At 49.8% G+C, this 25,917-nt stretch overlaps 38 non-coding genes across 38 annotated transcripts; all 38 read right to left on the bottom strand.

Moving 5' to 3' along the window:
* Nucleotides 1-4,467: 4,467 nt before the first annotated feature.
* On the bottom strand, nt 4,468-4,549 carry Trnas-uga. The gene has a single exon. It is a non-coding gene; the product is annotated as a tRNA-Ser (tRNA).
* Nucleotides 4,550-5,251: 702 nt separating this feature from the next.
* Trnas-cga lies at nt 5,252-5,333 on the bottom strand. The gene has a single exon. It is a non-coding gene; the product is annotated as a tRNA-Ser (tRNA).
* Nucleotides 5,334-5,471: 138 nt separating this feature from the next.
* On the bottom strand, nt 5,472-5,544 carry Trnak-uuu. Its single transcript has one exon. It is a non-coding gene; the product is annotated as a tRNA-Lys (tRNA).
* A 539-nt stretch (nt 5,545-6,083) lies between these two features.
* Nucleotides 6,084-6,156, bottom strand: Trnaf-gaa. Its single transcript has one exon. It is a non-coding gene; the product is annotated as a tRNA-Phe (tRNA).
* Nucleotides 6,157-6,746: 590 nt separating this feature from the next.
* Trnas-uga lies at nt 6,747-6,828 on the bottom strand. Its single transcript has one exon. It is a non-coding gene; the product is annotated as a tRNA-Ser (tRNA).
* Nucleotides 6,829-7,530: 702 nt separating this feature from the next.
* Nucleotides 7,531-7,612, bottom strand: Trnas-cga. Its single transcript has one exon. It is a non-coding gene; the product is annotated as a tRNA-Ser (tRNA).
* A 138-nt stretch (nt 7,613-7,750) lies between these two features.
* Trnak-uuu lies at nt 7,751-7,823 on the bottom strand. Its single transcript has one exon. It is a non-coding gene; the product is annotated as a tRNA-Lys (tRNA).
* Nucleotides 7,824-8,362: 539 nt separating this feature from the next.
* Nucleotides 8,363-8,435, bottom strand: Trnaf-gaa. The gene has a single exon. It is a non-coding gene; the product is annotated as a tRNA-Phe (tRNA).
* Nucleotides 8,436-9,025: 590 nt separating this feature from the next.
* Trnas-uga lies at nt 9,026-9,107 on the bottom strand. The gene has a single exon. It is a non-coding gene; the product is annotated as a tRNA-Ser (tRNA).
* Nucleotides 9,108-9,809: 702 nt separating this feature from the next.
* Trnas-cga lies at nt 9,810-9,891 on the bottom strand. Its single transcript has one exon. It is a non-coding gene; the product is annotated as a tRNA-Ser (tRNA).
* Nucleotides 9,892-10,029: 138 nt separating this feature from the next.
* Trnak-uuu lies at nt 10,030-10,102 on the bottom strand. Its single transcript has one exon. It is a non-coding gene; the product is annotated as a tRNA-Lys (tRNA).
* A 539-nt stretch (nt 10,103-10,641) lies between these two features.
* Trnaf-gaa lies at nt 10,642-10,714 on the bottom strand. The gene has a single exon. It is a non-coding gene; the product is annotated as a tRNA-Phe (tRNA).
* A 590-nt stretch (nt 10,715-11,304) lies between these two features.
* Trnas-uga lies at nt 11,305-11,386 on the bottom strand. The gene has a single exon. It is a non-coding gene; the product is annotated as a tRNA-Ser (tRNA).
* A 702-nt stretch (nt 11,387-12,088) lies between these two features.
* On the bottom strand, nt 12,089-12,170 carry Trnas-cga. Its single transcript has one exon. It is a non-coding gene; the product is annotated as a tRNA-Ser (tRNA).
* Nucleotides 12,171-12,308: 138 nt separating this feature from the next.
* Trnak-uuu lies at nt 12,309-12,381 on the bottom strand. Its single transcript has one exon. It is a non-coding gene; the product is annotated as a tRNA-Lys (tRNA).
* A 539-nt stretch (nt 12,382-12,920) lies between these two features.
* Nucleotides 12,921-12,993, bottom strand: Trnaf-gaa. Its single transcript has one exon. It is a non-coding gene; the product is annotated as a tRNA-Phe (tRNA).
* Nucleotides 12,994-13,583: 590 nt separating this feature from the next.
* On the bottom strand, nt 13,584-13,665 carry Trnas-uga. Its single transcript has one exon. It is a non-coding gene; the product is annotated as a tRNA-Ser (tRNA).
* A 702-nt stretch (nt 13,666-14,367) lies between these two features.
* On the bottom strand, nt 14,368-14,449 carry Trnas-cga. Its single transcript has one exon. It is a non-coding gene; the product is annotated as a tRNA-Ser (tRNA).
* Nucleotides 14,450-14,587: 138 nt separating this feature from the next.
* Trnak-uuu lies at nt 14,588-14,660 on the bottom strand. The gene has a single exon. It is a non-coding gene; the product is annotated as a tRNA-Lys (tRNA).
* A 539-nt stretch (nt 14,661-15,199) lies between these two features.
* Nucleotides 15,200-15,272, bottom strand: Trnaf-gaa. Its single transcript has one exon. It is a non-coding gene; the product is annotated as a tRNA-Phe (tRNA).
* A 590-nt stretch (nt 15,273-15,862) lies between these two features.
* On the bottom strand, nt 15,863-15,944 carry Trnas-uga. Its single transcript has one exon. It is a non-coding gene; the product is annotated as a tRNA-Ser (tRNA).
* A 702-nt stretch (nt 15,945-16,646) lies between these two features.
* Trnas-cga lies at nt 16,647-16,728 on the bottom strand. The gene has a single exon. It is a non-coding gene; the product is annotated as a tRNA-Ser (tRNA).
* Nucleotides 16,729-16,866: 138 nt separating this feature from the next.
* Trnak-uuu lies at nt 16,867-16,939 on the bottom strand. The gene has a single exon. It is a non-coding gene; the product is annotated as a tRNA-Lys (tRNA).
* A 539-nt stretch (nt 16,940-17,478) lies between these two features.
* Trnaf-gaa lies at nt 17,479-17,551 on the bottom strand. The gene has a single exon. It is a non-coding gene; the product is annotated as a tRNA-Phe (tRNA).
* Nucleotides 17,552-18,141: 590 nt separating this feature from the next.
* Trnas-uga lies at nt 18,142-18,223 on the bottom strand. Its single transcript has one exon. It is a non-coding gene; the product is annotated as a tRNA-Ser (tRNA).
* A 702-nt stretch (nt 18,224-18,925) lies between these two features.
* Nucleotides 18,926-19,007, bottom strand: Trnas-cga. Its single transcript has one exon. It is a non-coding gene; the product is annotated as a tRNA-Ser (tRNA).
* Nucleotides 19,008-19,145: 138 nt separating this feature from the next.
* On the bottom strand, nt 19,146-19,218 carry Trnak-uuu. Its single transcript has one exon. It is a non-coding gene; the product is annotated as a tRNA-Lys (tRNA).
* Nucleotides 19,219-19,757: 539 nt separating this feature from the next.
* Trnaf-gaa lies at nt 19,758-19,830 on the bottom strand. Its single transcript has one exon. It is a non-coding gene; the product is annotated as a tRNA-Phe (tRNA).
* A 590-nt stretch (nt 19,831-20,420) lies between these two features.
* Trnas-uga lies at nt 20,421-20,502 on the bottom strand. Its single transcript has one exon. It is a non-coding gene; the product is annotated as a tRNA-Ser (tRNA).
* A 702-nt stretch (nt 20,503-21,204) lies between these two features.
* Trnas-cga lies at nt 21,205-21,286 on the bottom strand. Its single transcript has one exon. It is a non-coding gene; the product is annotated as a tRNA-Ser (tRNA).
* A 138-nt stretch (nt 21,287-21,424) lies between these two features.
* On the bottom strand, nt 21,425-21,497 carry Trnak-uuu. Its single transcript has one exon. It is a non-coding gene; the product is annotated as a tRNA-Lys (tRNA).
* A 539-nt stretch (nt 21,498-22,036) lies between these two features.
* Nucleotides 22,037-22,109, bottom strand: Trnaf-gaa. The gene has a single exon. It is a non-coding gene; the product is annotated as a tRNA-Phe (tRNA).
* Nucleotides 22,110-22,699: 590 nt separating this feature from the next.
* Trnas-uga lies at nt 22,700-22,781 on the bottom strand. Its single transcript has one exon. It is a non-coding gene; the product is annotated as a tRNA-Ser (tRNA).
* Nucleotides 22,782-23,483: 702 nt separating this feature from the next.
* On the bottom strand, nt 23,484-23,565 carry Trnas-cga. The gene has a single exon. It is a non-coding gene; the product is annotated as a tRNA-Ser (tRNA).
* A 138-nt stretch (nt 23,566-23,703) lies between these two features.
* Trnak-uuu lies at nt 23,704-23,776 on the bottom strand. Its single transcript has one exon. It is a non-coding gene; the product is annotated as a tRNA-Lys (tRNA).
* Nucleotides 23,777-24,315: 539 nt separating this feature from the next.
* On the bottom strand, nt 24,316-24,388 carry Trnaf-gaa. Its single transcript has one exon. It is a non-coding gene; the product is annotated as a tRNA-Phe (tRNA).
* A 590-nt stretch (nt 24,389-24,978) lies between these two features.
* Nucleotides 24,979-25,060, bottom strand: Trnas-uga. The gene has a single exon. It is a non-coding gene; the product is annotated as a tRNA-Ser (tRNA).
* A 702-nt stretch (nt 25,061-25,762) lies between these two features.
* On the bottom strand, nt 25,763-25,844 carry Trnas-cga. The gene has a single exon. It is a non-coding gene; the product is annotated as a tRNA-Ser (tRNA).
* Between the last annotated feature and the right edge of the window lie 73 nt (nt 25,845-25,917).

The following is a 25,917-nucleotide window of genomic DNA, read 5'->3' as shown; positions in this document are numbered from 1 at the left end:
CATCTTCTGTACGTCAAAGGGGCGTCTGTGCGAAATCCACTGCCTATAGGCAGGAGGCAAGTCTTTCCATAGTTTAGCTGAGAACCGGAGGCTCGCTCGTAATCGGTGATACTATTCCTAACGGCCGTGAGGTCTTGTTCCGAACGCACAATGACACCCACATCGTCGGCGTACGCAATGCATTTGAGGGTGCTGGAATACAGGTTTAAACCTGGAAGGTTACAATTCAGCATCCTTACAAGTGGCTCAATTGCGATCACGAAGAGACACATGGACATGGGACAGCCCTGTCTGATTGACCGCTGAATCGGAATCCGCCGGGTGAATTGACCATTGACGATGATCTGAGAAGTGGCCGAGGTGTACATGTTGCTGACCATTGCAGTAAAGCCGTCACCAAATCCTAAGTGGTTCATGGTGTGGAAGAGGTAGCGATGCAGGATCCGATCAAAGGCCTGACATTGATCTAAAGCCAAGATTGCTGCTTCCGGGCGTGTGATTGCAGTAAACGAAACGAGCTCCCTGTAATCGGCAAGACATTTAAAGATCGTGCGGCCCGGGACCGCTGCTGCCTGGCTGTGATGTATAATTTTTGCAAGGACATGTTTAAGTCTACCTGCTATGACGCGGGCCACAATCTTGTAGTCAGAGTTCAACAGGGAGATAGGGCGGAATTTGGCAATATCCTGATGGGGGTATTCTTTTGGGACCAAAACGATCAGGCTGTCATTGAAACCATCTGGTAACTGTTGGCCGGCGCGCAGTTCATTGCAGATGCAAACAAAACAATGTTCGAGGAGGTCCCAGAACTGCTTATAAAATTCAATCGGCAGACCATCAATGCCGGGCGATTTGTTGGCCTGAGCCCTGCTCAGCGCCTCCCGAATCTCCACCGCGGTGACATCACTGATCAACAATTGCCTGTCGTCCTCATCGAGCGTTGTCGGAAGATACGCATGCATCGCCGCGATTGCCGCATCATCGGCTGGTTGTGCTCTGTATAGTCGCTCGTAGTAGGCCGTTAGAGACTCCTTAATTTCAGCCTGTGTCGTCACAAAGGTACCGTCTTCAGTTCGTAAGCGGGTAATCAATTTTTGTCGTGCGCGGCGTTTCTCTGTCCCTAGGTGGAAGGCGGATGGTTGTTCGTCAGAAGTGCCGGCGCTATCTCGCGAACGGATTTTAACGCCTTCCATTTGCCTGCGTTTGAGGAGCGTCAACTTTGATTTGATCCGTTTAATCTGAAGAAATTGTTCCTGCGTGACATGTGCTTCAGAATACAAGTCACGGAGACAGCGAAAATAAAATTCAAAAGTCTCTTTCTGCATCCGGCTCCTGTCAGAACTATACGCCTTCAAACAACGAATAAGCCTAGGTTTTGCACAACGGCACCACCACTGCGTTACCGATGGGAATGTTGGTCGTCGACGTAAACAAATCTCCCAGGCTTCTTGTAGACGGTCTCGTAACTCCTGTTCCCTGAGAATACTGACGTTAAGTTTCCATCCTGTCCGACCACGGAAAGTTTGCTGGCGCGCCATACGAATGATACAATGGTAAGCTAAATGGTCGGAAAAATACAGGGGCCAGGTTTCCGAGGAAGATACCCGCTCTCGCAGGTTTTTCCCCACGTAGATCCTGTCGAGGCGGCTGGCCATTTGTGCAGTATGGTACGTGAAGCACCGTTGTTCCCCGTGTGTTATTTCCCACGTATCCTCCAGCTCTAATTGACGTACTGTTTCGCCGAGAGTAGCACATCCATTAAAGTTCGGCCATTGGTCCTTAGGCTTCAAAACACAATTAAAATCGCCTCCGATAACCACGTCCTCCCGGCTGCGGCGCAAAAGATATAATAAGTCAGTGGCAAAGAACTGAGCTCGTCTCGTTCTATTCTGATTCCCGGAAGGGGCATATACATTAACAAATCTAATGCCGTTGATAAGGCACGCTATACCCCTGCCATTTTCGAGTCGTTCAACGTCGGAGACGGCCACGCCCACTTTGGTTAATAGAGCGGTACCTGAAGAACTGTCTGGGGTGGTGTTTTTGAGTAATTGGTAGCCAGGAATGTCAGGCTGAAATTTATCATCGACCTCCTGCAACAGCACAATATCAGCATCGCAGCTGTATAAATAATCACGAAAGCTAGAGAGCTTCTGTACAGAAGTAATTCTATTAACGTTAATTGTAGCTAACTTATAATCCTGGTAGGATTGCATGAACTGCTAAATGTTGGCAGAAAGAGAAAAAAGCAAAGTAGATATGCAGAAGCACAGAAAATTATAACCTTTAGTAGGTATCAGATAGGTAATCATCGTCCCCCGTCGGGTGTTTTGAGGCAGGTCGTGTCGTACTTAAGTCGCCGACCGGTAATGCGGGTAAATTTCCTGGAGATGGCCCTACCACAGACAGGCTCTGGTCCATTATTACATCGTCAGTGTCATCTGCCCAATTGACCACATGAACAGCGGCCACCTCGCCAATTGAGCCCTGATCATGTTGAGATTGATGTTCGGGGGTATCCCTGAGGTCCTCACGAGGGTGCTGTTCCTCGTTCGCAGCGACCTGGCCGTCACCATCCGGGTGGGGCACGGAGACGTCCGAGACCTGTGGGGTCTCATGCAGCGGCTGTTCAGTGGGGTCGTCAAGAGAGACGTCAGGCAAGGAACGGGCAATTTGCGCCCCTTTTTCGCGCAAAGGTGGTGCGGTGTGGGCGGCATCTTTGTGGGCGATCCTCCTTTTCTTGTGTTTCTTGGGAGAAGTTTCGACTCTTTGAAGTTCTGCAGCCGACGAGGAAGAAGTGGAGTCCTGTGCAGGAGGAAGTGCATTCGGAACTGAAATGGGATCCATATTGCTGTTAACGTGGCGACCAGTGTGAGCTTCCTGGGAGTGAGCAACCTCTTGGTGGCTGTCTAAAGACGGAACCGCCGGGATGCTACTGGCCACCGGTACTTCTGTAGTAGGAACAGCGATGCCGGCCAGACTGGAAGTGTCCATGGGCGTATCTAGATCAGTGTCCGAAGCCCTGGGATCTGTGACCACGTCAGGTTGCACCGCCGCGGCCGTGGTCGAGCGGACTGCCGCTACATATGTGAGAGGCAGTGTCGACATCCTGTTAGTTGCCGTCCTTTCGCCAGGTGGTAATTGCGTCACTCGTCGCTGCATACACTGAGCGCGAACGTGATCAGTGGCACCACAACCTGCACAAGTTCTAGGTTGACCGTCGTACATAACGATCGCCCTGTATCCACAAATAGTGAGATAGGACGGGATGTGTCTCTTCAACTCTATCTTGACCTGACGAACACCGTTCAAAACAGGGACCTTGAAAGACAACCACTTTTCGGCAACATTGCTAATGACCTTACCATAGCTGTCCAAAGCAGCGTTGATGTGTTCCGCGGGTACTTCAAACGGTAGTTCGAATATTCGAACGGTGCGGACACCAAACCCTGCATGAGACACGAGAACCTCTCCAACATTCCCATCACAATGCTTAAACTTCAAACGACCACTACAAGAGTCAATGATTTGTTCACAGATTTCGGCAGATTTAAACTTTATATAGGCAGTGCTGCTAACTATCGATAAATGGACTCCAAGAATGTCATCAAAGGATCGTTTCAAAGCTTCCTCAATCCACGATTCTAATTCAAACGATTTTGGTCTTGCATAGTTTGAATCAAACACAAACTTCAAAGTATCCCGTCGTGTTAAGTGACTCATGTTGGAATCCTACACATCGTCCAAACAATAACACGTCACTGTGTACAGCAAAAGCGGCACTCACCACAACAGCCAGCAGCAGCGGCGACGTAAGCACCACACGTCCGCTCACCACGGCCGCCGAGGGCCGACTCCCCAACTGAGCTATTTCGGCTGACGTTGAACGTTGCCATTTGCATGTGTTCGTTAACCTCTGCCTCGTTGCCAATTTCACAGTCACCTTCGTCTGATAAGACACAGGGGCGCTGAAAGGCGAGCAGCCGATGCAGTGAAGTTCCACACACATTTCTTCTTCTTCCGTCATCGTAACAAGCAAACATGTCGACTCGATTCGTGTAATATTGACTTCGCTGACGCTAGAAAACCCGTGCTATATCGATGCCAGGGGCAACTCGTGTGCGGAGAACGAGACACAAGAAGGAGTGAGTCTCTCCACCGTATGAGAGGCAGTATCTAGCAGATACACACGGTAAAACATACGACTTGCGTTAGCTCATAAATTGCTACACGTCATCGTCTGCAAGCTAAAATGGACACATCTGCACTGCCCAGTGAGGCGACACTTGTACTAACACCAGGTGGACGGCTGTGAGACGCGGAGATGAGCTGCGGCTTCTGGGCGCGACTGTAACGCTGCGCCCTGGATCAAATAGCACTGCACATTGCTGGTGACCCACGTGTTTAGTAGTGACGCAACTGCTAGGATGCAGCTGAACGTCCGCCTTTTGAGAGCGAGAAAATTTTCGCAGTCGGCAGGACTCGAACCTACGCTCCCAGAGGGAATCTGATTTCAAGTCAGACGCCTTAACCACTCGGCCACGACTGCCGGTGGCGGAAGCGACTCCCGACAACTGAAACCGCCATCTTTAGAAGCAATCTGATGGCAGAAAACGGCGTGGCCTCACTCTTTTCTGTAGGGTTTCCATTAGCCGTTACGAAAGTGTATTAATTTTCGCCCAGACAGGGACTTGAACCCAGGACCCTTTGGTTGAAAACCTAGCGCTCTACCGACTCAGCTATGCGGGCCCACGCACGAGCATTATCGTACAGCTGCGCGGTGCGCGAGTGATTCGTATGTCGTAATTACTGGCTTATGGCTCCAATGGCGACTTCACCGACTTCCCACTGACGCACCGCTGACGCTAGTTTTCTGTCGTCTTAAAACGATCGACATACCTCCAAGCAGCTGCGAGATCTTAAGAAAAGAAACGCTGCACCACTGCTTTGGCCGCACTCGAGTGATGGAAATTGCGATTCTTAAAAAGAAAATGAAATGTTCGCTCTGTCCATCACTTTCGAGCACATCTGTGAACTCACGATCTCAGCGACGGCTTTCTGCAGTCCCAGCGTCAGTGTCAGTGTGAGGTGAACCGATAGCCACAGTAAGCAGCGGTCGTCGCGAAAACTCAGTATTCTTAAAACGGAAATTTTCGTCTTGTTGAGAATGGCGTCACTGGTTTGCACCCGCATTCGCCCACGCATGTCACATGTGTGCGAAAATGTTTGCTCCTCTGTACGCAAAATCGCACGCAGCCGGTAGGATTCGAACCTACGCTCCCAGAGGGAATCTGATTTCGAGTCAGACGCCTTAACCACTCGGCCACGACTGCCGTTAGCGCGGTGTTCTCCCGACACATGCAACTGCTACCGTTTAAAGCACTGTGGTGTCAGTAAACGGCGTAACTGCATTATTTTCCGTAGCGTTTCCACCGCTACCAGACGAATCGCTACCAAAGTGTTAAAATTTCCGCCTCGACGGGGACTTGAACCCTGGACCCTTAGGTTAAAAGCCTAATGCTCTACCAACTGAGCTATTCGGGCTCAGACGAGGCTGCAAAACCTCCCACAATGCACAACTATACATTGACTCATGTCCTTTACTGTTGTGCAATCGCTGTATGGGGCCGTTACTAATAAAACGTCGCCTACATGCTGTCTACAAACTTATCACGCTAAGCTCGTAACACACTCTCGAAGACTGCTGGCACACGATGTAACAACAAATTGCACTAGTTGTTACGCCTCATACGTCGGAGCAGAGAATTTACGTGTTTTGTCGACACTCACTGGGCAATTGGAAAATTCACAAGCATTTCGAATGCAATGTTTCCCACGCTTTCGCTCATTTCACGGTTCCGTTGAAGACGTTCTTCACCACCTGACACAGAAAAAGGAATGCAGTCGGTAGGATATTTTTAATTCTTTTGCTTCTAGGGGAGTTAGTTGTCTAGTGAGTTCCTCTTATGGCATGCACTAGACAACCAGAACAGCTACAGGAGAGAGTCATTTTTGTTGTCAGCGGTAGTTGCATTATCACAAACGCAGAGTAATTCCATTGGCGTCGCATCAAAACGAATACCTGCCGAAACCCGGGATCGAACCAGGGACCTTTAGATCTTCAGTCTAACGCTCTCCCAACTGAGCTATTTCGGCTGACGTTGAACGTTGCCATTTGCATGTGTTCGTTAACCTCTGCCTCGTTGCCAATTTCACAGTCACCTTCGTCTGATAAGACACAGGGGCGCTGAAAGGCGAGCAGCCGATGCAGTGAAGTTCCACACACATTTCTTCTTCTTCCGTCATCGTAACAAGCAAACATGTCGACTCGATTCGTGTAATATTGACTTCGCTGACGCTAGAAAACCCGTGCTATATCGATGCCAGGGGCAACTCGTGTGCGGAGAACGAGACACAAGAAGGAGTGAGTCTCTCCACCGTATGAGAGGCAGTATCTAGCAGATACACACGGTAAAACATACGACTTGCGTTAGCTCATAAATTGCTACACGTCATCGTCTGCAAGCTAAAATGGACACATCTGCACTGCCCAGTGAGGCGACACTTGTACTAACACCAGGTGGACGGCTGTGAGACGCGGAGATGAGCTGCGGCTTCTGGGCGCGACTGTAACGCTGCGCCCTGGATCAAATAGCACTGCACATTGCTGGTGACCCACGTGTTTAGTAGTGACGCAACTGCTAGGATGCAGCTGAACGTCCGCCTTTTGAGAGCGAGAAAATTTTCGCAGTCGGCAGGACTCGAACCTACGCTCCCAGAGGGAATCTGATTTCAAGTCAGACGCCTTAACCACTCGGCCACGACTGCCGGTGGCGGAAGCGACTCCCGACAACTGAAACCGCCATCTTTAGAAGCAATCTGATGGCAGAAAACGGCGTGGCCTCACTCTTTTCTGTAGGGTTTCCATTAGCCGTTACGAAAGTGTATTAATTTTCGCCCAGACAGGGACTTGAACCCAGGACCCTTTGGTTGAAAACCTAGCGCTCTACCGACTCAGCTATGCGGGCCCACGCACGAGCATTATCGTACAGCTGCGCGGTGCGCGAGTGATTCGTATGTCGTAATTACTGGCTTATGGCTCCAATGGCGACTTCACCGACTTCCCACTGACGCACCGCTGACGCTAGTTTTCTGTCGTCTTAAAACGATCGACATACCTCCAAGCAGCTGCGAGATCTTAAGAAAAGAAACGCTGCACCACTGCTTTGGCCGCACTCGAGTGATGGAAATTGCGATTCTTAAAAAGAAAATGAAATGTTCGCTCTGTCCATCACTTTCGAGCACATCTGTGAACTCACGATCTCAGCGACGGCTTTCTGCAGTCCCAGCGTCAGTGTCAGTGTGAGGTGAACCGATAGCCACAGTAAGCAGCGGTCGTCGCGAAAACTCAGTATTCTTAAAACGGAAATTTTCGTCTTGTTGAGAATGGCGTCACTGGTTTGCACCCGCATTCGCCCACGCATGTCACATGTGTGCGAAAATGTTTGCTCCTCTGTACGCAAAATCGCACGCAGCCGGTAGGATTCGAACCTACGCTCCCAGAGGGAATCTGATTTCGAGTCAGACGCCTTAACCACTCGGCCACGACTGCCGTTAGCGCGGTGTTCTCCCGACACATGCAACTGCTACCGTTTAAAGCACTGTGGTGTCAGTAAACGGCGTAACTGCATTATTTTCCGTAGCGTTTCCACCGCTACCAGACGAATCGCTACCAAAGTGTTAAAATTTCCGCCTCGACGGGGACTTGAACCCTGGACCCTTAGGTTAAAAGCCTAATGCTCTACCAACTGAGCTATTCGGGCTCAGACGAGGCTGCAAAACCTCCCACAATGCACAACCATACATTGACTCATGTCCTTTACTGTTGTGCAATCGCTGTATGGGGCCGTTACTAATAAAACGTCGCCTACATGCTGTCTACAAACTTATCACGCTAAGCTCGTAACACACTCTCGAAGACTGCTGGCACACGATGTAACAACAAATTGCACTAGTTGTTACGCCTCATACGTCGGAGCAGAGAATTTACGTGTTTTGTCGACACTCACTGGGCAATTGGAAAATTCACAAGCATTTCGAATGCAATGTTTCCCACGCTTTCGCTCATTTCACGGTTCCGTTGAAGACGTTCTTCACCACCTGACACAGAAAAAGGAATGCAGTCGGTAGGATATTTTTAATTCTTTTGCTTCTAGGGGAGTTAGTTGTCTAGTGAGTTCCTCTTATGGCATGCACTAGACAACCAGAACAGCTACAGGAGAGAGTCATTTTTGTTGTCAGCGGTAGTTGCATTATCACAAACGCAGAGTAATTCCATTGGCGTCGCATCAAAACGAATACCTGCCGAAACCCGGGATCGAACCAGGGACCTTTAGATCTTCAGTCTAACGCTCTCCCAACTGAGCTATTTCGGCTGACGTTGAACGTTGCCATTTGCATGTGTTCGTTAACCTCTGCCTCGTTGCCAATTTCACAGTCACCTTCGTCTGATAAGACACAGGGGCGCTGAAAGGCGAGCAGCCGATGCAGTGAAGTTCCACACACATTTCTTCTTCTTCCGTCATCGTAACAAGCAAACATGTCGACTCGATTCGTGTAATATTGACTTCGCTGACGCTAGAAAACCCGTGCTATATCGATGCCAGGGGCAACTCGTGTGCGGAGAACGAGACACAAGAAGGAGTGAGTCTCTCCACCGTATGAGAGGCAGTATCTAGCAGATACACACGGTAAAACATACGACTTGCGTTAGCTCATAAATTGCTACACGTCATCGTCTGCAAGCTAAAATGGACACATCTGCACTGCCCAGTGAGGCGACACTTGTACTAACACCAGGTGGACGGCTGTGAGACGCGGAGATGAGCTGCGGCTTCTGGGCGCGACTGTAACGCTGCGCCCTGGATCAAATAGCACTGCACATTGCTGGTGACCCACGTGTTTAGTAGTGACGCAACTGCTAGGATGCAGCTGAACGTCCGCCTTTTGAGAGCGAGAAAATTTTCGCAGTCGGCAGGACTCGAACCTACGCTCCCAGAGGGAATCTGATTTCAAGTCAGACGCCTTAACCACTCGGCCACGACTGCCGGTGGCGGAAGCGACTCCCGACAACTGAAACCGCCATCTTTAGAAGCAATCTGATGGCAGAAAACGGCGTGGCCTCACTCTTTTCTGTAGGGTTTCCATTAGCCGTTACGAAAGTGTATTAATTTTCGCCCAGACAGGGACTTGAACCCAGGACCCTTTGGTTGAAAACCTAGCGCTCTACCGACTCAGCTATGCGGGCCCACGCACGAGCATTATCGTACAGCTGCGCGGTGCGCGAGTGATTCGTATGTCGTAATTACTGGCTTATGGCTCCAATGGCGACTTCACCGACTTCCCACTGACGCACCGCTGACGCTAGTTTTCTGTCGTCTTAAAACGATCGACATACCTCCAAGCAGCTGCGAGATCTTAAGAAAAGAAACGCTGCACCACTGCTTTGGCCGCACTCGAGTGATGGAAATTGCGATTCTTAAAAAGAAAATGAAATGTTCGCTCTGTCCATCACTTTCGAGCACATCTGTGAACTCACGATCTCAGCGACGGCTTTCTGCAGTCCCAGCGTCAGTGTCAGTGTGAGGTGAACCGATAGCCACAGTAAGCAGCGGTCGTCGCGAAAACTCAGTATTCTTAAAACGGAAATTTTCGTCTTGTTGAGAATGGCGTCACTGGTTTGCACCCGCATTCGCCCACGCATGTCACATGTGTGCGAAAATGTTTGCTCCTCTGTACGCAAAATCGCACGCAGCCGGTAGGATTCGAACCTACGCTCCCAGAGGGAATCTGATTTCGAGTCAGACGCCTTAACCACTCGGCCACGACTGCCGTTAGCGCGGTGTTCTCCCGACACATGCAACTGCTACCGTTTAAAGCACTGTGGTGTCAGTAAACGGCGTAACTGCATTATTTTCCGTAGCGTTTCCACCGCTACCAGACGAATCGCTACCAAAGTGTTAAAATTTCCGCCTCGACGGGGACTTGAACCCTGGACCCTTAGGTTAAAAGCCTAATGCTCTACCAACTGAGCTATTCGGGCTCAGACGAGGCTGCAAAACCTCCCACAATGCACAACCATACATTGACTCATGTCCTTTACTGTTGTGCAATCGCTGTATGGGGCCGTTACTAATAAAACGTCGCCTACATGCTGTCTACAAACTTATCACGCTAAGCTCGTAACACACTCTCGAAGACTGCTGGCACACGATGTAACAACAAATTGCACTAGTTGTTACGCCTCATACGTCGGAGCAGAGAATTTACGTGTTTTGTCGACACTCACTGGGCAATTGGAAAATTCACAAGCATTTCGAATGCAATGTTTCCCACGCTTTCGCTCATTTCACGGTTCCGTTGAAGACGTTCTTCACCACCTGACACAGAAAAAGGAATGCAGTCGGTAGGATATTTTTAATTCTTTTGCTTCTAGGGGAGTTAGTTGTCTAGTGAGTTCCTCTTATGGCATGCACTAGACAACCAGAACAGCTACAGGAGAGAGTCATTTTTGTTGTCAGCGGTAGTTGCATTATCACAAACGCAGAGTAATTCCATTGGCGTCGCATCAAAACGAATACCTGCCGAAACCCGGGATCGAACCAGGGACCTTTAGATCTTCAGTCTAACGCTCTCCCAACTGAGCTATTTCGGCTGACGTTGAACGTTGCCATTTGCATGTGTTCGTTAACCTCTGCCTCGTTGCCAATTTCACAGTCACCTTCGTCTGATAAGACACAGGGGCGCTGAAAGGCGAGCAGCCGATGCAGTGAAGTTCCACACACATTTCTTCTTCTTCCGTCATCGTAACAAGCAAACATGTCGACTCGATTCGTGTAATATTGACTTCGCTGACGCTAGAAAACCCGTGCTATATCGATGCCAGGGGCAACTCGTGTGCGGAGAACGAGACACAAGAAGGAGTGAGTCTCTCCACCGTATGAGAGGCAGTATCTAGCAGATACACACGGTAAAACATACGACTTGCGTTAGCTCATAAATTGCTACACGTCATCGTCTGCAAGCTAAAATGGACACATCTGCACTGCCCAGTGAGGCGACACTTGTACTAACACCAGGTGGACGGCTGTGAGACGCGGAGATGAGCTGCGGCTTCTGGGCGCGACTGTAACGCTGCGCCCTGGATCAAATAGCACTGCACATTGCTGGTGACCCACGTGTTTAGTAGTGACGCAACTGCTAGGATGCAGCTGAACGTCCGCCTTTTGAGAGCGAGAAAATTTTCGCAGTCGGCAGGACTCGAACCTACGCTCCCAGAGGGAATCTGATTTCAAGTCAGACGCCTTAACCACTCGGCCACGACTGCCGGTGGCGGAAGCGACTCCCGACAACTGAAACCGCCATCTTTAGAAGCAATCTGATGGCAGAAAACGGCGTGGCCTCACTCTTTTCTGTAGGGTTTCCATTAGCCGTTACGAAAGTGTATTAATTTTCGCCCAGACAGGGACTTGAACCCAGGACCCTTTGGTTGAAAACCTAGCGCTCTACCGACTCAGCTATGCGGGCCCACGCACGAGCATTATCGTACAGCTGCGCGGTGCGCGAGTGATTCGTATGTCGTAATTACTGGCTTATGGCTCCAATGGCGACTTCACCGACTTCCCACTGACGCACCGCTGACGCTAGTTTTCTGTCGTCTTAAAACGATCGACATACCTCCAAGCAGCTGCGAGATCTTAAGAAAAGAAACGCTGCACCACTGCTTTGGCCGCACTCGAGTGATGGAAATTGCGATTCTTAAAAAGAAAATGAAATGTTCGCTCTGTCCATCACTTTCGAGCACATCTGTGAACTCACGATCTCAGCGACGGCTTTCTGCAGTCCCAGCGTCAGTGTCAGTGTGAGGTGAACCGATAGCCACAGTAAGCAGCGGTCGTCGCGAAAACTCAGTATTCTTAAAACGGAAATTTTCGTCTTGTTGAGAATGGCGTCACTGGTTTGCACCCGCATTCGCCCACGCATGTCACATGTGTGCGAAAATGTTTGCTCCTCTGTACGCAAAATCGCACGCAGCCGGTAGGATTCGAACCTACGCTCCCAGAGGGAATCTGATTTCGAGTCAGACGCCTTAACCACTCGGCCACGACTGCCGTTAGCGCGGTGTTCTCCCGACACATGCAACTGCTACCGTTTAAAGCACTGTGGTGTCAGTAAACGGCGTAACTGCATTATTTTCCGTAGCGTTTCCACCGCTACCAGACGAATCGCTACCAAAGTGTTAAAATTTCCGCCTCGACGGGGACTTGAACCCTGGACCCTTAGGTTAAAAGCCTAATGCTCTACCAACTGAGCTATTCGGGCTCAGACGAGGCTGCAAAACCTCCCACAATGCACAACTATACATTGACTCATGTCCTTTACTGTTGTGCAATCGCTGTATGGGGCCGTTACTAATAAAACGTCGCCTACATGCTGTCTACAAACTTATCACGCTAAGCTCGTAACACACTCTCGAAGACTGCTGGCACACGATGTAACAACAAATTGCACTAGTTGTTACGCCTCATACGTCGGAGCAGAGAATTTACGTGTTTTGTCGACACTCACTGGGCAATTGGAAAATTCACAAGCATTTCGAATGCAATGTTTCCCACGCTTTCGCTCATTTCACGGTTCCGTTGAAGACGTTCTTCACCACCTGACACAGAAAAAGGAATGCAGTCGGTAGGATATTTTTAATTCTTTTGCTTCTAGGGGAGTTAGTTGTCTAGTGAGTTCCTCTTATGGCATGCACTAGACAACCAGAACAGCTACAGGAGAGAGTCATTTTTGTTGTCAGCGGTAGTTGCATTATCACAAACGCAGAGTAATTCCATTGGCGTCGCATCAAAACGAATACCTGCCGAAACCCGGGATCGAACCAGGGACCTTTAGATCTTCAGTCTAACGCTCTCCCAACTGAGCTATTTCGGCTGACGTTGAACGTTGCCATTTGCATGTGTTCGTTAACCTCTGCCTCGTTGCCAATTTCACAGTCACCTTCGTCTGATAAGACACAGGGGCGCTGAAAGGCGAGCAGCCGATGCAGTGAAGTTCCACACACATTTCTTCTTCTTCCGTCATCGTAACAAGCAAACATGTCGACTCGATTCGTGTAATATTGACTTCGCTGACGCTAGAAAACCCGTGCTATATCGATGCCAGGGGCAACTCGTGTGCGGAGAACGAGACACAAGAAGGAGTGAGTCTCTCCACCGTATGAGAGGCAGTATCTAGCAGATACACACGGTAAAACATACGACTTGCGTTAGCTCATAAATTGCTACACGTCATCGTCTGCAAGCTAAAATGGACACATCTGCACTGCCCAGTGAGGCGACACTTGTACTAACACCAGGTGGACGGCTGTGAGACGCGGAGATGAGCTGCGGCTTCTGGGCGCGACTGTAACGCTGCGCCCTGGATCAAATAGCACTGCACATTGCTGGTGACCCACGTGTTTAGTAGTGACGCAACTGCTAGGATGCAGCTGAACGTCCGCCTTTTGAGAGCGAGAAAATTTTCGCAGTCGGCAGGACTCGAACCTACGCTCCCAGAGGGAATCTGATTTCAAGTCAGACGCCTTAACCACTCGGCCACGACTGCCGGTGGCGGAAGCGACTCCCGACAACTGAAACCGCCATCTTTAGAAGCAATCTGATGGCAGAAAACGGCGTGGCCTCACTCTTTTCTGTAGGGTTTCCATTAGCCGTTACGAAAGTGTATTAATTTTCGCCCAGACAGGGACTTGAACCCAGGACCCTTTGGTTGAAAACCTAGCGCTCTACCGACTCAGCTATGCGGGCCCACGCACGAGCATTATCGTACAGCTGCGCGGTGCGCGAGTGATTCGTATGTCGTAATTACTGGCTTATGGCTCCAATGGCGACTTCACCGACTTCCCACTGACGCACCGCTGACGCTAGTTTTCTGTCGTCTTAAAACGATCGACATACCTCCAAGCAGCTGCGAGATCTTAAGAAAAGAAACGCTGCACCACTGCTTTGGCCGCACTCGAGTGATGGAAATTGCGATTCTTAAAAAGAAAATGAAATGTTCGCTCTGTCCATCACTTTCGAGCACATCTGTGAACTCACGATCTCAGCGACGGCTTTCTGCAGTCCCAGCGTCAGTGTCAGTGTGAGGTGAACCGATAGCCACAGTAAGCAGCGGTCATCGCGAAAACTCAGTATTCTTAAAACGGAAATTTTCGTCTTGTTGAGAATGGCGTCACTGGTTTGCACCCGCATTCGCCCACGCATGTCACATGTGTGCGAAAATGTTTGCTCCTCTGTACGCAAAATCGCACGCAGCCGGTAGGATTCGAACCTACGCTCCCAGAGGGAATCTGATTTCGAGTCAGACGCCTTAACCACTCGGCCACGACTGCCGTTAGCGCGGTGTTCTCCCGACACATGCAACTGCTACCGTTTAAAGCACTGTGGTGTCAGTAAACGGCGTAACTGCATTATTTTCCGTAGCGTTTCCACCGCTACCAGACGAATCGCTACCAAAGTGTTAAAATTTCCGCCTCGACGGGGACTTGAACCCTGGACCCTTAGGTTAAAAGCCTAATGCTCTACCAACTGAGCTATTCGGGCTCAGACGAGGCTGCAAAACCTCCCACAATGCACAACTATACATTGACTCATGTCCTTTACTGTTGTGCAATCGCTGTATGGGGCCGTTACTAATAAAACGTCGCCTACATGCTGTCTACAAACTTATCACGCTAAGCTCGTAACACACTCTCGAAGACTGCTGGCACACGATGTAACAACAAATTGCACTAGTTGTTACGCCTCATACGTCGGAGCAGAGAATTTACGTGTTTTGTCGACACTCACTGGGCAATTGGAAAATTCACAAGCATTTCGAATGCAATGTTTCCCACGCTTTCGCTCATTTCACGGTTCCGTTGAAGACGTTCTTCACCACCTGACACAGAAAAAGGAATGCAGTCGGTAGGATATTTTTAATTCTTTTGCTTCTAGGGGAGTTAGTTGTCTAGTGAGTTCCTCTTATGGCATGCACTAGACAACCAGAACAGCTACAGGAGAGAGTCATTTTTGTTGTCAGCGGTAGTTGCATTATCACAAACGCAGAGTAATTCCATTGGCGTCGCATCAAAACGAATACCTGCCGAAACCCGGGATCGAACCAGGGACCTTTAGATCTTCAGTCTAACGCTCTCCCAACTGAGCTATTTCGGCTGACGTTGAACGTTGCCATTTGCATGTGTTCGTTAACCTCTGCCTCGTTGCCAATTTCACAGTCACCTTCGTCTGATAAGACACAGGGGCGCTGAAAGGCGAGCAGCCGATGCAGTGAAGTTCCACACACATTTCTTCTTCTTCCGTCATCGTAACAAGCAAACATGTCGACTCGATTCGTGTAATATTGACTTCGCTGACGCTAGAAAACCCGTGCTATATCGATGCCAGGGGCAACTCGTGTGCGGAGAACGAGACACAAGAAGGAGTGAGTCTCTCCACCGTATGAGAGGCAGTATCTAGCAGATACACACGGTAAAACATACGACTTGCGTTAGCTCATAAATTGCTACACGTCATCGTCTGCAAGCTAAAATGGACACATCTGCACTGCCCAGTGAGGCGACACTTGTACTAACACCAGGTGGACGGCTGTGAGACGCGGAGATGAGCTGCGGCTTCTGGGCGCGACTGTAACGCTGCGCCCTGGATCAAATAGCACTGCACATTGCTGGTGACCCACGTGTTTAGTAGTGACGCAACTGCTAGGATGCAGCTGAACGTCCGCCTTTTGAGAGCGAGAAAATTTTCGCAGTCGGCAGGACTCGAACCTACGCTCCCAGAGGGAATCTGATTTCAAGTCAGACGCCTTAACCACTCGGCCACGACTGCCGGTGGCGGAAGCGACTCCCGACAACTGAAACCGCCATCTTTAGAAGCAATCTGATGGCAGAAAACGGCGTGGCCTCACTCTTTTCTGTAGGGTTTCCATTAGCCGTTACGAAAGTGTATTAATTTTCGCCCAGACAGGGACTTGAACCCAGGACCCTTTGGTTGAAAACCTAGCGCTCTACCGACTCAGCTATGCGGGCCCACGCACGAGCATTATCGTACAGCTGCGCGGTGCGCGAGTGATTCGTATGTCGTAATTACTGGCTTATGGCTCCAATGGCGACTTCACCGACTTCCCACTGACGCACCGCTGACGCTAGTTTTCTGTCGTCTTAAAACGATCGACATACCTCCAAGCAGCTGCGAGATCTTAAGAAAAGAAACGCTGCACCACTGCTTTGGCCGCACTCGAGTGATGGAAATTGCGATTCTTAAAAAGAAAATGAAATGTTCGCTCTGTCCATCACTTTCGAGCACATCTGTGAACTCACGATCTCAGCGACGGCTTTCTGCAGTCCCAGCGTCAGTGTCAGTGTGAGGTGAACCGATAGCCACAGTAAGCAGCGGTCGTCGCGAAAACTCAGTATTCTTAAAACGGAAATTTTCGTCTTGTTGAGAATGGCGTCACTGGTTTGCACCCGCATTCGCCCACGCATGTCACATGTGTGCGAAAATGTTTGCTCCTCTGTACGCAAAATCGCACGCAGCCGGTAGGATTCGAACCTACGCTCCCAGAGGGAATCTGATTTCGAGTCAGACGCCTTAACCACTCGGCCACGACTGCCGTTAGCGCGGTGTTCTCCCGACACATGCAACTGCTACCGTTTAAAGCACTGTGGTGTCAGTAAACGGCGTAACTGCATTATTTTCCGTAGCGTTTCCACCGCTACCAGACGAATCGCTACCAAAGTGTTAAAATTTCCGCCTCGACGGGGACTTGAACCCTGGACCCTTAGGTTAAAAGCCTAATGCTCTACCAACTGAGCTATTCGGGCTCAGACGAGGCTGCAAAACCTCCCACAATGCACAACTATACATTGACTCATGTCCTTTACTGTTGTGCAATCGCTGTATGGGGCCGTTACTAATAAAACGTCGCCTACATGCTGTCTACAAACTTATCACGCTAAGCTCGTAACACACTCTCGAAGACTGCTGGCACACGATGTAACAACAAATTGCACTAGTTGTTACGCCTCATACGTCGGAGCAGAGAATTTACGTGTTTTGTCGACACTCACTGGGCAATTGGAAAATTCACAAGCATTTCGAATGCAATGTTTCCCACGCTTTCGCTCATTTCACGGTTCCGTTGAAGACGTTCTTCACCACCTGACACAGAAAAAGGAATGCAGTCGGTAGGATATTTTTAATTCTTTTGCTTCTAGGGGAGTTAGTTGTCTAGTGAGTTCCTCTTATGGCATGCACTAGACAACCAGAACAGCTACAGGAGAGAGTCATTTTTGTTGTCAGCGGTAGTTGCATTATCACAAACGCAGAGTAATTCCATTGGCGTCGCATCAAAACGAATACCTGCCGAAACCCGGGATCGAACCAGGGACCTTTAGATCTTCAGTCTAACGCTCTCCCAACTGAGCTATTTCGGCTGACGTTGAACGTTGCCATTTGCATGTGTTCGTTAACCTCTGCCTCGTTGCCAATTTCACAGTCACCTTCGTCTGATAAGACACAGGGGCGCTGAAAGGCGAGCAGCCGATGCAGTGAAGTTCCACACACATTTCTTCTTCTTCCGTCATCGTAACAAGCAAACATGTCGACTCGATTCGTGTAATATTGACTTCGCTGACGCTAGAAAACCCGTGCTATATCGATGCCAGGGGCAACTCGTGTGCGGAGAACGAGACACAAGAAGGAGTGAGTCTCTCCACCGTATGAGAGGCAGTATCTAGCAGATACACACGGTAAAACATACGACTTGCGTTAGCTCATAAATTGCTACACGTCATCGTCTGCAAGCTAAAATGGACACATCTGCACTGCCCAGTGAGGCGACACTTGTACTAACACCAGGTGGACGGCTGTGAGACGCGGAGATGAGCTGCGGCTTCTGGGCGCGACTGTAACGCTGCGCCCTGGATCAAATAGCACTGCACATTGCTGGTGACCCACGTGTTTAGTAGTGACGCAACTGCTAGGATGCAGCTGAACGTCCGCCTTTTGAGAGCGAGAAAATTTTCGCAGTCGGCAGGACTCGAACCTACGCTCCCAGAGGGAATCTGATTTCAAGTCAGACGCCTTAACCACTCGGCCACGACTGCCGGTGGCGGAAGCGACTCCCGACAACTGAAACCGCCATCTTTAGAAGCAATCTGATGGCAGAAAACGGCGTGGCCTCACTCTTTTCTGTAGGGTTTCCATTAGCCGTTACGAAAGTGTATTAATTTTCGCCCAGACAGGGACTTGAACCCAGGACCCTTTGGTTGAAAACCTAGCGCTCTACCGACTCAGCTATGCGGGCCCACGCACGAGCATTATCGTACAGCTGCGCGGTGCGCGAGTGATTCGTATGTCGTAATTACTGGCTTATGGCTCCAATGGCGACTTCACCGACTTCCCACTGACGCACCGCTGACGCTAGTTTTCTGTCGTCTTAAAACGATCGACATACCTCCAAGCAGCTGCGAGATCTTAAGAAAAGAAACGCTGCACCACTGCTTTGGCCGCACTCGAGTGATGGAAATTGCGATTCTTAAAAAGAAAATGAAATGTTCGCTCTGTCCATCACTTTCGAGCACATCTGTGAACTCACGATCTCAGCGACGGCTTTCTGCAGTCCCAGCGTCAGTGTCAGTGTGAGGTGAACCGATAGCCACAGTAAGCAGCGGTCGTCGCGAAAACTCAGTATTCTTAAAACGGAAATTTTCGTCTTGTTGAGAATGGCGTCACTGGTTTGCACCCGCATTCGCCCACGCATGTCACATGTGTGCGAAAATGTTTGCTCCTCTGTACGCAAAATCGCACGCAGCCGGTAGGATTCGAACCTACGCTCCCAGAGGGAATCTGATTTCGAGTCAGACGCCTTAACCACTCGGCCACGACTGCCGTTAGCGCGGTGTTCTCCCGACACATGCAACTGCTACCGTTTAAAGCACTGTGGTGTCAGTAAACGGCGTAACTGCATTATTTTCCGTAGCGTTTCCACCGCTACCAGACGAATCGCTACCAAAGTGTTAAAATTCCCGCCTCGACGGGGACTTGAACCCTGGACCCTTAGGTTAAAAGCCTAATGCTCTACCAACTGAGCTATTCGGGCTCAGACGAGGCTGCAAAACCTCCCACAATGCACAACTATACATTGACTCATGTCCTTTACTGTTGTGCAATCGCTGTATGGGGCCGTTACTAATAAAACGTCGCCTACATGCTGTCTACAAACTTATCACGCTAAGCTCGTAACACACTCTCGAAGACTGCTGGCACACGATGTAACAACAAATTGCACTAGTTGTTACGCCTCATACGTCGGAGCAGAGAATTTACGTGTTTTGTCGACACTCACTGGGCAATTGGAAAATTCACAAGCATTTCGAATGCAATGTTTCCCACGCTTTCGCTCATTTCACGGTTCCGTTGAAGACGTTCTTCACCACCTGACACAGAAAAAGGAATGCAGTCGGTAGGATATTTTTAATTCTTTTGCTTCTAGGGGAGTTAGTTGTCTAGTGAGTTCCTCTTATGGCATGCACTAGACAACCAGAACAGCTACAGGAGAGAGTCATTTTTGTTGTCAGCGGTAGTTGCATTATCACAAACGCAGAGTAATTCCATTGGCGTCGCATCAAAACGAATACCTGCCGAAACCCGGGATCGAACCAGGGACCTTTAGATCTTCAGTCTAACGCTCTCCCAACTGAGCTATTTCGGCTGACGTTGAACGTTGCCATTTGCATGTGTTCGTTAACCTCTGCCTCGTTGCCAATTTCACAGTCACCTTCGTCTGATAAGACACAGGGGCGCTGAAAGGCGAGCAGCCGATGCAGTGAAGTTCCACACACATTTCTTCTTCTTCCGTCATCGTAACAAGCAAACATGTCGACTCGATTCGTGTAATATTGACTTCGCTGACGCTAGAAAACCCGTGCTATATCGATGCCAGGGGCAACTCGTGTGCGGAGAACGAGACACAAGAAGTAGTGAGTCTCTCCACCGTATGAGAGGCAGTATCTAGCAGATACACACGGTAAAACATACGACTTGCGTTAGCTCATAAATTGCTACACGTCATCGTCTGCAAGCTAAAATGGACACATCTGCACTGCCCAGTGAGGCGACACTTGTACTAACACCAGGTGGACGGCTGTGAGACGCGGAGATGAGCTGCGGCTTCTGGGCGCGACTGTAACGCTGCGCCCTGGATCAAATAGCACTGCACATTGCTGGTGACCCACGTGTTTAGTAGTGACGCAACTGCTAGGATGCAGCTGAACGTCCGCCTTTTGAGAGCGAGAAAATTTTCGCAGTCGGCAGGACTCGAACCTACGCTCCCAGAGGGAATCTGATTTCAAGTCAGACGCCTTAACCACTCGGCCACGACTGCCGGTGGCGGAAGCGACTCCCGACAACTGAAACCGCCATCTTTAGAAGCAATCTGATGGCAGAAAACGGCGTGGCCTCACTCTTTTCTGTAGGGTTTCCATTAGCCGTTACGAAAGTGTATTAATTTTCGCCCAGACAGGGACTTGAACCCAGGACCCTTTGGTTGAAAACCTAGCGCTCTACCGACTCAGCTATGCGGGCCCACGCACGAGCATTATCGTACAGCTGCGCGGTGCGCGAGTGATTCGTATGTCGTAATTACTGGCTTATGGCTCCAATGGCGACTTCACCGACTTCCCACTGACGCACCGCTGACGCTAGTTTTCTGTCGTCTTAAAACGATCGACATACCTCCAAGCAGCTGCGAGATCTTAAGAAAAGAAACGCTGCACCACTGCTTTGGCCGCACTCGAGTGATGGAAATTGCGATTCTTAAAAAGAAAATGAAATGTTCGCTCTGTCCATCACTTTCGAGCACATCTGTGAACTCACGATCTCAGCGACGGCTTTCTGCAGTCCCAGCGTCAGTGTCAGTGTGAGGTGAACCGATAGCCACAGTAAGCAGCGGTCGTCGCGAAAACTCAGTATTCTTAAAACGGAAATTTTCGTCTTGTTGAGAATGGCGTCACTGGTTTGCACCCGCATTCGCCCACGCATGTCACATGTGTGCGAAAATGTTTGCTCCTCTGTACGCAAAATCGCACGCAGCCGGTAGGATTCGAACCTACGCTCCCAGAGGGAATCTGATTTCGAGTCAGACGCCTTAACCACTCGGCCACGACTGCCGTTAGCGCGGTGTTCTCCCGACACATGCAACTGCTACCGTTTAAAGCACTGTGGTGTCAGTAAACGGCGTAACTGCATTATTTTCCGTAGCGTTTCCACCGCTACCAGACGAATCGCTACCAAAGTGTTAAAATTTCCGCCTCGACGGGGACTTGAACCCTGGACCCTTAGGTTAAAAGCCTAATGCTCTACCAACTGAGCTATTCGGGCTCAGACGAGGCTGCAAAACCTCCCACAATGCACAACCATACATTGACTCATGTCCTTTACTGTTGTGCAATCGCTGTATGGGGCCGTTACTAATAAAACGTCGCCTACATGCTGTCTACAAACTTATCACGCTAAGCTCGTAACACACTCTCGAAGACTGCTGGCACACGATGTAACAACAAATTGCACTAGTTGTTACGCCTCATACGTCGGAGCAGAGAATTTACGTGTTTTGTCGACACTCACTGGGCAATTGGAAAATTCACAAGCATTTCGAATGCAATGTTTCCCACGCTTTCGCTCATTTCACGGTTCCGTTGAAGACGTTCTTCACCACCTGACACAGAAAAAGGAATGCAGTCGGTAGGATATTTTTAATTCTTTTGCTTCTAGGGGAGTTAGTTGTCTAGTGAGTTCCTCTTATGGCATGCACTAGACAACCAGAACAGCTACAGGAGAGAGTCATTTTTGTTGTCAGCGGTAGTTGCATTATCACAAACGCAGAGTAATTCCATTGGCGTCGCATCAAAACGAATACCTGCCGAAACCCGGGATCGAACCAGGGACCTTTAGATCTTCAGTCTAACGCTCTCCCAACTGAGCTATTTCGGCTGACGTTGAACGTTGCCATTTGCATGTGTTCGTTAACCTCTGCCTCGTTGCCAATTTCACAGTCACCTTCGTCTGATAAGACACAGGGGCGCTGAAAGGCGAGCAGCCGATGCAGTGAAGTTCCACACACATTTCTTCTTCTTCCGTCATCGTAACAAGCAAACATGTCGACTCGATTCGTGTAATATTGACTTCGCTGACGCTAGAAAACCCGTGCTATATCGATGCCAGGGGCAACTCGTGTGCGGAGAACGAGACACAAGAAGGAGTGAGTCTCTCCACCGTATGAGAGGCAGTATCTAGCAGATACACACGGTAAAACATACGACTTGCGTTAGCTCATAAATTGCTACACGTCATCGTCTGCAAGCTAAAATGGACACATCTGCACTGCCCAGTGAGGCGACACTTGTACTAACACCAGGTGGACGGCTGTGAGACGCGGAGATGAGCTGCGGCTTCTGGGCGCGACTGTAACGCTGCGCCCTGGATCAAATAGCACTGCACATTGCTGGTGACCCACGTGTTTAGTAGTGACGCAACTGCTAGGATGCAGCTGAACGTCCGCCTTTTGAGAGCGAGAAAATTTTCGCAGTCGGCAGGACTCGAACCTACGCTCCCAGAGGGAATCTGATTTCAAGTCAGACGCCTTAACCACTCGGCCACGACTGCCGGTGGCGGAAGCGACTCCCGACAACTGAAACCGCCATCTTTAGAAGCAATCTGATGGCAGAAAACGGCGTGGCCTCACTCTTTTCTGTAGGGTTTCCATTAGCCGTTACGAAAGTGTATTAATTTTCGCCCAGACAGGGACTTGAACCCAGGACCCTTTGATTGAAAACCTAGCGCTCTACCGACTCAGCTATGCGGGCCCACGCACGAGCATTATCGTACAGCTGCGCGGTGCGCGAGTGATTCGTATGTCGTAATTACTGGCTTATGGCTCCAATGGCGACTTCACCGACTTCCCACTGACGCACCGCTGACGCTAGTTTTCTGTCGTCTTAAAACGATCGACATACCTCCAAGCAGCTGCGAGATCTTAAGAAAAGAAACGCTGCACCACTGCTTTGGCCGCACTCGAGTGATGGAAATTGCGATTCTTAAAAAGAAAATGAAATGTTCGCTCTGTCCATCACTTTCGAGCACATCTGTGAACTCACGATCTCAGCGACGGCTTTCTGCAGTCCCAGCGTCAGTGTCAGTGTGAGGTGAACCGATAGCCACAGTAAGCAGCGGTCGTCGCGAAAACTCAGTATTCTTAAAACGGAAATTTTCGTCTTGTTGAGAATGGCGTCACTGGTTTGCACCCGCATTCGCCCACGCATGTCACATGTGTGCGAAAATGTTTGCTCCTCTGTACGCAAAATCGCACGCAGCCGGTAGGATTCGAACCTACGCTCCCAGAGGGAATCTGATTTCGAGTCAGACGCCTTAACCACTCGGCCACGACTGCCGTTAGCGCGGTGTTCTCCCGACACATGCAACTGCTACCGTTTAAAGCACTGTGGTGTCAGTAAACGGCGTAACTGCATTATTTTCCGTAGCGTTTCCACCGCTACCAGACGAATCGCTACCAAAGTGTTAAAATTTCCGCCTCGACGGGGACTTGAACCCTGGACCCTTAGGTTAAAAGCCTAATGCTCTACCAACTGAGCTATTCGGGCTCAGACGAGGCTGCAAAACCTCCCACAATGCACAACCATACATTGACTCATGTCCTTTACTGTTGTGCAATCGCTGTATGGGGCCGTTACTAATAAAACGTCGCCTACATGCTGTCTACAAACTTATCACGCTAAGCTCGTAACACACTCTCGAAGACTGCTGGCACACGATGTAACAACAAATTGCACTAGTTGTTACGCCTCATACGTCGGAGCAGAGAATTTACGTGTTTTGTCGACACTCACTGGGCAATTGGAAAATTCACAAGCATTTCGAATGCAATGTTTCCCACGCTTTCGCTCATTTCACGGTTCCGTTGAAGACGTTCTTCACCACCTGACACAGAAAAAGGAATGCAGTCGGTAGGATATTTTTAATTCTTTTGCTTCTAGGGGAGTTAGTTGTCTAGTGAGTTCCTCTTATGGCATGCACTAGACAACCAGAACAGCTACAGGAGAGAGTCATTTTTGTTGTCAGCGGTAGTTGCATTATCACAAACGCAGAGTAATTCCATTGGCGTCGCATCAAAACGAATACCTGCCGAAACCCGGGATCGAACCAGGGACCTTTAGATCTTCAGTCTAACGCTCTCCCAACTGAGCTATTTCGGCTGACGTTGAACGTTGCCATTTGCATGTGTTCGTTAACCTCTGCCTCGTTGCCAATTTCACAGTCACCTTCGTCTGATAAGACACAGGGGCGCTGAAAGGCGAGCAGCCGATGCAGTGAAGTTCCACACACATTTCTTCTTCTTCCGTCATCGTAACAAGCAAACATGTCGACTCGATTCGTGTAATATTGACTTCGCTGACGCTAGAAAACCCGTGCTATATCGATGCCAGGGGCAACTCGTGTGCGGAGAACGAGACACAAGAAGGAGTGAGTCTCTCCACCGTATGAGAGGCAGTATCTAGCAGATACACACGGTAAAACATACGACTTGCGTTAGCTCATAAATTGCTACACGTCATCGTCTGCAAGCTAAAATGGACACATCTGCACTGCCCAGTGAGGCGACACTTGTACTAACACCAGGTGGACGGCTGTGAGACGCGGAGATGAGCTGCGGCTTCTGGGCGCGACTGTAACGCTGCGCCCTGGATCAAATAGCACTGCACATTGCTGGTGACCCACGTGTTTAGTAGTGACGCAACTGCTAGGATGCAGCTGAACGTCCGCCTTTTGAGAGCGAGAAAATTTTCGCAGTCGGCAGGACTCGAACCTACGCTCCCAGAGGGAATCTGATTTCAAGTCAGACGCCTTAACCACTCGGCCACGACTGCCGGTGGCGGAAGCGACTCCCGACAACTGAAACCGCCATCTTTAGAAGCAATCTGATGGCAGAAAACGGCGTGGCCTCACTCTTTTCTGTAGGGTTTCCATTAGCCGTTACGAAAGTGTATTAATTTTCGCCCAGACAGGGACTTGAACCCAGGACCCTTTGGTTGAAAACCTAGCGCTCTACCGACTCAGCTATGCGGGCCCACGCACGAGCATTATCGTACAGCTGCGCGGTGCGCGAGTGATTCGTATGTCGTAATTACTGGCTTATGGCTCCAATGGCGACTTCACCGACTTCCCACTGACGCACCGCTGACGCTAGTTTTCTGTCGTCTTAAAACGATCGACATACCTCCAAGCAGCTGCGAGATCTTAAGAAAAGAAACGCTGCACCACTGCTTTGGCCGCACTCGAGTGATGGAAATTGCGATTCTTAAAAAGAAAATGAAATGTTCGCTCTGTCCATCACTTTCGAGCACATCTGTGAACTCACGATCTCAGCGACGGCTTTCTGCAGTCCCAGCGTCAGTGTCAGTGTGAGGTGAACCGATAGCCACAGTAAGCAGCGGTCGTCGCGAAAACTCAGTATTCTTAAAACGGAAATTTTCGTCTTGTTGAGAATGGCGTCACTGGTTTGCACCCGCATTCGCCCACGCATGTCACATGTGTGCGAAAATGTTTGCTCCTCTGTACGCAAAATCGCACGCAGCCGGTAGGATTCGAACCTACGCTCCCAGAGGGAATCTGATTTCGAGTCAGACGCCTTAACCACTCGGCCACGACTGCCGTTAGCGCGGTGTTCTCCCGACACATGCAACTGCTACCGTTTAAAGCACTGTGGTGTCAGTAAACGGCGTAA

This window comes from Schistocerca americana, unplaced genomic scaffold (genome assembly GCF_021461395.2).
Source record: "Schistocerca americana isolate TAMUIC-IGC-003095 unplaced genomic scaffold, iqSchAmer2.1 HiC_scaffold_267, whole genome shotgun sequence".
NCBI lineage: Eukaryota > Metazoa > Arthropoda > Insecta > Orthoptera > Acrididae > Schistocerca > Schistocerca americana.
The sequence above is the reverse complement of the archived record's forward strand: the minus strand, read 5'-3'. Positions and strand labels throughout refer to the sequence as shown.